The sequence below is a fragment of the Sceloporus undulatus genome, chromosome 4 (genome assembly GCF_019175285.1).
Source record: "Sceloporus undulatus isolate JIND9_A2432 ecotype Alabama chromosome 4, SceUnd_v1.1, whole genome shotgun sequence".
In the NCBI taxonomy this organism is placed as follows: Eukaryota; Metazoa; Chordata; class Lepidosauria; order Squamata; family Phrynosomatidae; genus Sceloporus; species Sceloporus undulatus.
In genome coordinates this window covers 241,984,036-241,995,844 of record NC_056525.1, presented here as the reverse complement: position 1 = coordinate 241,995,844, position 11,809 = coordinate 241,984,036, and positions in this window count along the sequence as shown.

Sequence of the window (11,809 nt, the reverse complement as noted above, 5' to 3'; positions counted from 1 at the left end):
AATAATAATAATAATAATAATAATAATAATAATAATAATAATAATAATAATAATAATATGACTCTTTTCACCTTTAGACTTAAACACACAGGCCATGATTCTATATCATTGTATTGCATATTGGGAATGTTGTCCTGTGCATAGCAGACTGCTCTTGCATCCAAAGGGTGGGATACAACATTCTTAGGAATGAATAAGCATAAATGAATAAATATAAATGGAAAAGCAAACCCAAGATAGAAACCTCTCCCTTTGAAATGCCACCCCTTCTCCACAACAAATAATCCAATAATGATTGGGCATGGCCAGTGGCATAGAGCAAACCTCCACATGTAAAGTTATACACTTACTGTATAATGGAAGCCTGGGGATGAATGACAATGCTGTGCAAACCAATGCTCACTTGATTGCACAGACCCAATGTACAAGTATAATGTACCCCTTGCATGCACAAGTCTGTTTTTGCAACCATTAACTCCAAGTGACATTCTGCATCAGAAAAAAGGTAAACTGTATCCATAGTGGTACTCATCCCCCAAACATGTTTTCGGCTCCAAAAGCGAAACCCCCTATAAACAAATCTTGGTAAGAAAACCCCATGATAGGTTCACTTTAAGGCATCTGTAAGTCGGAAATGACTTGGAGGCATAGAATAATAACTTTTAAAAATCTGGATTGTCCAGATTGTAAAGGGCCTCGTTGGCAGATTTTCTGTGGCATATTCAGTATGAACAGATGTGCAAAGGAACAAGGTCCTTACCTCTTGTGCAGCAAGGAATGCAGCATTCAAAACATAGAAAAGTTCAACTTTTATCGGATGTGCCAGCCACAGCTAACATCACAACACATGAAGTTTGTGCATGCCTAGAAATAGCCAACTGCTTTGTGAAGCATCTGTTCTCAACCACAGCTGGACACAAATAAAAATAGTCCTTTTGCATTCTGATACTTTCGACGTGCTTAAATTTTGGACTTGCCCATGTAATGCACCAAGCCGTTCACCAAAAAATAATCTTAAATATTTTCTGAGTGGAATGACCATGCATCTTTTGGGGGGATAATCTTCTGCTGAGAAGGCTTTTAGAAGACTAGTTGGTCACCTCAGCTTAAAGCTGTCATTGTATTTGTTGAGAGACACAGCCATTTAAAAGTCCTTGAAGAAAAGTCCTGGATTCTATTTGTTTTCAATCACTCCCCGCTTTCAGATCTCTTTGCCTTTCTCACACCAGTCAACCTTGTCCTTGTCATTCCAACTCTATCTTTGTCATTTACCTTAATGTATTTGGAAGGAGTACAGTGCTTTGATTGGGGAAAAAAACTTTTTATAGTGGGGGATGAAATAAAATTAATATTGGAGGAGGATTCTATTATGTTATGAAAGTGTAGGCAGGGGACCTTGAATATGGGCTATTCAGGTTTTCTTTTTTTAAAAAAAATAGACTTCCAATCTTGGAGAGGTTAACAGGCAGCGAGAACTTAAGCGTGGAGATTCGGGACAATATGCAGAGTTAGGCACACTCTTACGATTCTGTGTGATGAGTTTTCAAAAGGCAAATGTCTTTCAGCTGGATTGAACACCACCAATCTAACCCAAGTGGCAGTTCTCTGGAATCCAAATAAGCTGATGTTTGAAGGTGTTCTATCTTTATTATTATTATTTCTCAAATGTCAGCAGAATTCCTGAAGGGCAGCATTATCATTTCTCAGCAAATGGTATTAATAAGGGACTATGCACCTCCAGATTTCGGAGATGAGGCAACTAATGGAAGAAGGCTTGGTTGCTTCTTGAGAACGTCATGTCTATCTCAGTAACTGTCTGTTTGTGCAAGAGCACAAAGATACATTTCAGAAGTTCGGTGAGTAGTAATGGAGCCACTTTACTGGTGTAACCAGTAACATTTCATAGTTATTTTTCAAAAGCCACTCTTGCAGGATTTTAAGGCATTTTAGAAGTGTTTTGACAGAAATTGTTCAATGCTTATGCTATTCTCTGATTATCCAGTCCTGCATGAATAGAAAACAAAAGAGTAGAGCAATGCAAAGAGTAATTTTTCCAGCTTCACAACCAGAGAGTAGCAATGGGTTATTTCTCAAATACTGTAATGAGGAATAGGGAAAATACCGTACCTCTGCTTTGGTGTTAGGTACACATACTGTGTCTATAATATCAAACAACAGAGGTTTGTTTGTTTGTTTGCTGTATATCTGTACAGTCCAACAGCTTAAGCTGTCTGGGAAATTCATACTTAATAGTGTACAGAAAAAATATATTAAAAGAAACAGGCTGCCATCCTGTTCAGTAATTACAATGTTGGAAGCTAGACCTTTGTACATTTTGCTATTCATATTTATGATCATGTCATAAATAGTAATAAATAAATAAATAAACATAGTGAAAGAGTTCCCATGCCTTATATCACAAACTGATCAGAATGGCTACTGCAGCCAAGAAATAAGAAGGCTAGGAATAGGAAGTGTAGTTATGAAAGAACTAGACAAGATCCTAAAGAGTACAGATATAAAATTGAGCAATAAAGTTAGAATCATCCAAGCCATTGTATTCTCCATCACCATGTACCTATGTTAGAGCTGGACAGTGAAAGAAAAAATAAGAAAATCAACTAATTTGAGATGTGGTGCTGGAGAAGAGTGCTGAGGGCACCACGGACAGCCAAAAAGACACACAAATGGGTTTTTGGACAGATCAAGCCTGAAATCTCCTTGGTAGCCAAAGTGATCAAATTGAGGCTGTCATACTTTGGCCACATAATGAGAAGGCATGGATCACTAGAAGAAACAATAATACTAGGAAGGGTAGATGTTAGCAGGAAGAGAAGAAGACTACATGCTAGATGGATGGACTCAATTAGGGAGGGCATGGGACTGAGTTTGCAGGACCTGAGCAGAGCAGTGGAGGTTAGGGGATCTTGGAGATGTTTCATCCACAGGGTCACCATGAATCAAGGGTGACTCAAGGGGCAGTTAACAACAACATTTATGTTAATGGCTCAATTGCTGTCATCACAAATGCACCCAAAAACCCACCTTGAAAGCTGACAGCAGCTATATATGTGGCACTAGCAAGCAGGGCTCTGAAGGAGGATGCATCCAACCCTTTCCCTCCACAACACGGCCACATAGCTCAAAGATTCCACTAAAAACTATGGATGCTAGCCGTGAAAGGCCGCAACTTAATATAAATACTTAACTACACATATAGAGACATATGCTACATGATCTCAATGTAGGAACTCAGTACATGTTTCCATGAAATGGATTTGAAAGGTAATCTATATGTTCAGCAAAAGCACTGGAAGCAACTCTTGGGGGACTATTCCACTTCAGCTGGGCTTGAAGGGTCCTTCCTCATAGTGCGCCAGCACATCAGGGAAAATACTCAGTAAATTTTCACTGATGTATTGAATTTCAGTGCAGATGATGATGATGGCAAAAAGTATCAATTACTTCCAATTTCTCCACCTACATTATGCAGCTCCAAATTAACTTGACTTGGTGCTCTTTTCTAAACAAAAAACTCTATCTGGAATTAGCAAATACCTATACTGGAATCCCCTCGGTGACTAAGGATAGCTTATCATACCAATGTAAGTACTTTTACAGATGTTGTAAAAGGAGTTATCTAGTACCTCTTCATAAAATGCTTTCACCTAGCAGCACAACAGAAGATAAGCATTGTTGGGTGCCTTGCCAATCCACAAGACCAGATAGCCACTGATAGCTTGTGGAGTTCTGTGCAGTATACCAGAGCAGCTCCCTCATGTTATTGCCCTTCTGTTCACCTTTTCATAGAAGTGTTTCCATAAGATCTATGCATAATATGTTGGTGGAACATTATGTTCTCTTTTTCCAATTCGATCTTGGCTATATCCTCCTCCCTGAGACACACACACACACATCTGTCCCCAGACATCCACCCTACTATATTTGGCTGAACCATTTTTAATCCTGTATTGCCAGGGAGTAATTAGAATAGAAAGAGTCACTTACTGATTCCTGATTAAAAGGGTAAAATGCTTAGCTAAGTTTGAATAATTGTCACTTATGAAGTTCTTAACAGCTGCCCTCTAATGCAAGTGATTCACAAGCACTCAACTTCTGAGCCCCATTAAGCCCCCCTTTAAAAATCTCCGTGATGGATGACCCTACTAAATACATTAAAGGTAATGGGTTTACAGTCAGAATGTAGTGCAATGCTTCCTTCTTCCATAAATCAAACTTTGAATATGGATTGCTGCATTTCCTACTTATCTGGGAGTTTTATGTGTCATGCATTATATAAAATCAGCCAAATTTTGATCAACTCCCCTTTCCTAATATCTTGGAAACAACCCTACAGAATAGCTGCAAGGTATTCCTGTATCACATTTATAGACTGAGGAATGATTTCATCACAAAGGGCTGCCGGTCTAAGCCAATTTATTATATGCTGTACAAGTGTTAAACTGCCTTAAATCAATAGTTAAGAAGACAAGGGAATACTCGGGGCACAGTAAGTCATCATTTTAATGAAATATAGATTATTCCAAGACTATTAAAGAAATGGTTGGGTGTCAGGGAAATGGGCCACATATTTTTTTCCCAGCGTTAAACAAAACCCATCTATTTTAGTGGAACAAAATCAATAGACAGCCGCGACCTGCCATGTAACCTGAATGTGTAAGTAAATTTATAGGCAGAGTTACCCATTGCTAAATAGACAAGTTTGGCTTACAGGCCCGGGTCAGTTCATCTGATCCAGTTAAAGGGATGTTTATAGGCAACTGGGGGGATGATGAGAGAAAGTCCTGTGAGAACTAGTTACTTGCATTGCTTTTACCAGGCAGATGACATTTACCATTTGATAACTCTGCCATTTATCAAATGGTGATTTGCTATGGTTTGCATGCAGACAGAATATAACACATGCAGACACATGTAAGCACTCCTTTTTGGTTGTTTCCTTGATTTTTGTTGTTGTTTTTTTATCCTAGGATGACACACAATTTGAGTGAAAACAGCATACAGTTATAATAGCAGAGTCTAGAGAAAGGTCTACCTATTCCTTCCTCTGAAATACAGCCTACAGCATCTGGTATCCCATGATGATCTCTCATTAAAGTACTAACCAAAGTTGACTCTGCTTAGCTTCCAAGATTCAGTGTGATCTTGTTCCTTTAAGGTATTTATGCTTGCAAAAATAACACTTGCTACATTCTAAGAGAGCCAGTATGGTGCAGTGGTTTAACTCTTGGACTAGGACTCTGGGAGACCAGGTTTCAAATCCCATTCTGCCATGGAATCCCACAGGATGACCTTAAAATATCACATTCTCTCTGCCTTAGAAGCCAGTGGCAAATCTCCTATGAAGGAATTTTGCCAAGGAAACCTATCACTGTAAGTCACTATTGACGTGAAGGCATATTTTGAAATGTATTTTTATGTCAAAGTAGACATGTTAAAATTTATAGTGTCTAAAAACATTGATGTGTGCCACATTTGAAACATCTGGGGGTGGACTGACCCCCCCTCCCCCCCAAAAAAACAGCTTATGATTACTGGCAGTGTATAACCTGTTAGGTAACTCCAGTCAAATCTACATATTAGACCAAAAACAGAGAAATCACAAACTTGTGATTTCACACAAGAAATCACAAGTACTTGATTTCTCTATGTTCTGACTCCTTGGCTAGACAGTGGTGCCACTGGATAAAATGTTGGACAGCTAATGGACTGGCATGCTTTATCGCCGGCAGAAATTCCAGGACATAGGCAGACACTTGAGTTTCTAATAGTCTTTCTTCTCACTTCCAAAGTGAAGATGGGAGTGTAATGTACTGCATAAATGCAAGAACAAATATCTTTGTCCCTAATGGAAGCAGTATATTTGGAAATTAAACTCAGCAGGTAAGAAGAGAGTATTCGGTTTTTCAAATGAGATCATTTGTCCTTGTCCTAAAGTCTGCTGATTGTATTATTGTTGTCTGCTGCCCCCTCCCATCCACCCTAATATCCCCCTCCCCACTTTCTCCTGCTGCTTTCAATAAAACAAAAAAAAAGTAATTTAGAAGAAATTGTAACAAAGCAAATGTTTCTCCAAATACATTTGGTTCATCCAACTAGGCTTGAATGTAAAGGCCTTGCCTCATCAGTGATTGGACTGAATGGGTATCAGCATGTGTATCCCATCTGGATTTCTTACAGAAAAATATTTTTGTTTCACTCAGAATTGCCAGAGATGTTGTACATTGCTGGCAGGACCCTCCATATTAACAATGAATGTAACAGTAAAATCTTGTGGCAACATCAGTCTGTCTACATATGTGAGTGTGTATATACACACACTAATATATACGTATCTATACCCAGACATAAACGTATCATGTGTATGTGATAACTTTTGTTATATTCAGTTATTTGTGATAACTGTAGTTATATTCAGTAGCTCTACAGAGGAAGTCTGGGGCATTTATCATCAGCTGCATTGTATACAATATGATACAATATTAACACACTCCTCTCAGTCAGCTTCAAATCAACTACACCAATATCTGCTCCAACCAACTCCACCAGCTCCAAACTAACCCACAGCTACCTACACTCTTGGTCCACTTACATAGTGTTGGTTCTGAATCATCTCCCAGTGCCACACAGCATGACGCAATCTTGCAGCAACTTTGCATAATGCCATGTGCTCTGACTCTGCCATGGAATATCTGTCACTCCATGTTACTTGTCATTAAAAATGTTTTTCTATTCTTATTATTATTACAATTGTCCTGGACTGCAGCCAGCACTCACAGACACAAGCCGATAAGAATGGCTCAGCCCAGCAAGTAGATGCAAAACACAGACCTTGCAAGGATTCAGCGTGAAAGCAGTCCGAGAAGTCAGGATACCAGAAGTCAAAGCAATCCAAAAGCCAAGCTGAAGTCAGGATACTGGGAGTCAGAGTGGTCAAAGCAGCCAGAAGATAACAAGGGTCCAGTCTGAGGTCAAAGCAACAAGGAATCAAAATACAAGAAGCCAGTGCTAGCAGCAATCACGCCAAGGGATCATGCAATAAACTGTGGCAAACACTGAAGGTCTCTCAACAGTTTAAGTAAGGGAAACTCTCCCCCGTGCCACCTGAGGCTGGTTGGCTGATTGCCTCTCTGCAATCCTCTTGGATCTGCGCCTGCAAGCACTCTCAGCCCTTCTCTCTTTGAACGTAGGCACCTCCAGGCAAGCTTCCTCCCCAGAGTCACCACTAGGCTGTTGCACCATAGGAAGTCCCTCTCTAGCACTTGGACCTGGTTGGGCCTCCTCCTCTGGGGCTGGGAGAGTACAGCTGGGACCTGGCAGAGCAGGATTGCCACCTGGTGTAGCCTCAATCAGCTCTTGCTCTGGAGGAGGCTCATCCTTCTCCTCATCCTCTGAGAGCTGATCTTGGCTGGCCATGACAACAATATAGATTTATTTGTATCCCACACAGTCATGGGGAATCTGGGCAGCTAACAGCAATAAGAGAAATACAATACAAAGAAAATACAATAAAATACAAAATAATCCCTTCCCAATCACATATCCAATACGTAAACAAACATAATAAGCAATATAAATACAACAAGCAAGTAAAAGAATACAGCACATTAAATAAGTATAAAAATTAAATACAAAACATACTCCAATAATAATTAAACAAATTAAGTATAAAAAAATAAAGCAAACGTAATCCAAAGTACAGACATAGCAATGCAAAAAAACAAAATCCTAGATAACATAACTTAATAATAACTGGTATATAACATATTAATCTACTAACAATATTAGACCCTCCCCTAGCGGTAAAAAGTTACAGTGTAATATAAATACAAGACAGGGGAATGGAGGAGCCTCCAGGCTCAGCGTTCCTCTGGTTGGAGATGTTCCAGAAGACAGAGGACAATACTCCAACAGATGTAACATTGGAAGATATTACAAAGATGAAATAGTCCAACAGCTAAAGCAGTGCTGACAGATGCAGAAAATCTACAGCTAAAGCTTCCACAATAGATGGCAATCCATATCTTTAAAAACCTCCAATGAAGGAGAGCCCACCTTTTAGGGTGGTCCTTTTCACAACCAGCTGTTACAAAGTTCCTCTTAATGTTTAATCAAAATATCATTTCTTATTTGAAGGCATTGGTGCAATTCCTACCTTCTTAGGCAGCAATGTCTGTCTTTCACATGACAGACACTTCAGATATTTTAACATGGCTCTCATATGGCACATGAGAAGCTGGAATGTGTCCAGAAGAGGGTAACCAAGATGATGAATGCTATGGAATCCAAGCTGCTAGGGAATTAGTTATGTTTAACCTGGAATAATAATAATAATAATAATAATAATAATAATAATAATAATAACAACAACAACAATAATAATAATTTTTATTTATATCCCACCTTTCCATAAATATGATCAAGGCGGCTTACAAAAATTAGAGAAGACTGAGAGCTGATGTGATAATAATCTATAAATATCTGAAGGGATGCCATGTGGAAAGATTATACAAGCTTGTTTCCAGGTATTTCAGAGACTAGACCAAATACCCATGGATTCAAATTACAGAAAAGAGGAAACTTCAGGAAAATGGGAAGAGCTGTTCATCAGTCAAAGCAATTTTCTCAAATCTTCTTTCTTAACTGTTCTTTTTTAAAATCAGCAGTTGAATGGTAATCTCCCAGACATGCTTTGGTTGTGTAGTCCACATACAAAAAGAAAAGAAAAGAAAATTTAATCCTTCAGGTTTTCTCCAACTTTATGATTTCATGATTCTGTATCATATATCAGTCATCTTTGCTCCCAAATAACCATGTCCAACTTCCTCAGTTACTCCTCACAGAATCTAATTTCCAGACTTTTAATGTCTCCGGTGTTCTCCTCTAAAGATGTCCTATGATATTCTCTTTTCTTTTATTAATTTCAAGGAAACTTCTCAGAAATAGAGACTTTTCTTTGAAGTTGTTAAAATAAGAGCTACTTTGAGTGTTTATCTGTTCCAAATAGCCACTCAGATACTTTCCAGTGGTCATGGCCAGTGTACCAATTGTCTGGTGTCACCAATTGTTTGTTCCCCAAATCTGTCATTTACAAATACACTGCTTCTGTACAGGGAGGCTTCAACAAATTTACAACAGCTTTGAACTGCAGAAAATCCACACAATGAAAATCTCAAAGACTTGGCCTTGGTTCTGTCGTTGATATTGAGATGAGGAATATGATTATGAACATCATTACAGCTTTATATAGCTACCTACTCAACATCAAAAGCTATATTATTATTATCTAACCTGAGAAAAGAGACACACACAAAAGCTATGCATAGAAACATTTTTTGTCACTGAAATGTAATATGAATTATACATGAGGTTTTATGAATGAATTCCCTTAATTTGAACTATCTCAGAGAATAATGAAAATACCTGTTACCAAACTGGGAATGGGCTTGGAAGGACATCCATGAAGGAAGTAGACCAGATACTAAAATGTAAAGAGATATCATTGAATACTAAAAATTAGGATTGTCCGTGCCATTTTATTTTGTTTACAACAAAAATTTGGACCAGTAAATGAAGAATAGACACATCTTATTCTAGAAATGAATGAAGGTGAGGAGAATGGAACAGCTCAAGGTTCTTTTGATTTATAAGTATTTTTTGCCACAAAGTACCCAGCTGCAATGGGTGTGGAAATAAATTTCGTTGTTTACATTTAACAATAGCACAGGAAGGAAGGAAGGAAGGAAGGAAGGAAGGAAGGAAGGAAGGAAGGAAGGAAGGAATTATTCATAATGATTTCAAGCAAGAAATGTACACTAGCACATCAAAGCACAAGGAAATTCAAATTTACACCAGGTTTATACTAACAGGAACGAATCATATGAGATCAGATCATGGTAATCTCTGAAGTATATCAGTCATTTTCACATTTGTTAGGCCTCATGCCCTTTGAGATGATAAAGTTCAGCATCTCAGTTCAACTTTTCCCCTGTGTTCTGCTAATGATTAAAGATACTATTTTGTTAAGGCTTTCCCACTTACTGTTATATGTCAAGAAGTCTGGTGGATTCAAATCCAAGAGAGAAGCCATTAAGTGAGGACTTTGATTGGGATATAAGTTCATCTTTAATGTTTCAAGGTATAACAAAGGTGTAAATCCCTATGCTTTAAAAGCACAAATAAAATAGGTGACATGGTTGAACTCTTTGACACCTGTTGATAATATCTGTTAGATAATTTGATAACTGGATACCTCACTCTTTTCAAAGGCTTAGTGATATATAATTTCTCCATTCTGCTTTATTTCTGGGTTGTCATTTCAAGATACCTTATTTGCAGGCTTGCATCTAATGGAAGAGTTGTAGGATAGAGAAAGAGGACATGAAAATTAGGGATGTAATTCTTCACTAAGTTTCATTTTGAAAGAAACAAGTAATTTAAACAATTGTCTTTATGCTTTGAGAAAGTGTTTGAAAACCATGCAGTTTTCAAAGCCTATTCACAGTTCAGGACTCATTCTGAACAAAATTCACACTTATTCTGAACATAAATTCCTGAACTTTGTGTAAGAATTTTCTGTCTGGGAAGCAACATTTTCTGCACAGGAAATAATGCTGTTTCCTGAATAGAAAATTTATGTGTGAAACAACTACTTTGTAAATTTTGTGCAAAATAAGTCCCATACCTCAATGATTCTCACCCGTCCACATTTTTTTCTCAGCAGGTTTCTCAACACTCAAACAGCATTTTAATCACTTTGCAAATATTTTAAAATATTCCTTCCATCCTAAATTAAAATGCAGAAAGTCCCAAATCCAACCCTATCAGTCCAATTATTACTATCTTACCAGGTCTCATAGTGTTGACTAAAGTCCTAGAGAATATTTGGGTATTTAAAATTTGCAGCCTGAGTGCTCCAGTACCTCGCCAAACTAGACAGATAATATTGGAACTTCCATAGCAGTGATATTTTTGCAACTGCAGAATAATGGAACAGCAGCACATTTAGGAGCTGATTGATGGGTTTCCCCCATCAATGTAAAGGGACACCCTAATCACACTTTGGAGACACAACAGCTATAGGTCAGAGATGACATCATGTGATAACTATCTCCAAAGACACTATCTTTCAACTTTAATTTTTGTTTAAAATCTCCACGTGAAAATCTCCCAAGACTCCCAAGATGAGTCTCCTGAGTAAAACCTACCATTTCACAACTCATGTCCATGAGATATACAGGCCTCTATGTTAATGTGTATGAATGTGTCTTTATATCAGAATGATCTATTTATGTATGTATATATTCCAGAGAGAGAGAGAGAGAGAGAGATTGCAAAAGAGTTAGTGGCAGCAAACAATAAAATCAAATTGAACAATTTTTAACAATTTTTAAAAATTTTTAACATTAAGCAGGAAAATTTTACATTGTAAAAGCATAATAATCTATGTAACAGATTTAAACATATAAAACTAGTTAAAACCATCTGCCTAAATGCAGTAAAAAATAAAATAAAATAAAATACTCATTTTTTTTTTGTTTCAAAACCAGAAGTGGACTTCCAAACACTTTCAGGTTTTTTGGAAAGGAACAGACCCAGAGGGTTTAAGGGGCAGAAAAGTTGCCTCAGGATCAATTGCATCTGTTCCTGCTCTATGTGAACTCATCCTCCTTTTGAAGGAGAACGATCAGTCCAAGCCTAGTTGTCCATCATTCTTACTTTGCAGCTGGGCAGCAGATTGAGCTCTAGTGTAGTGAGATCTATTTTATTTCCATTTAAATTATGGACA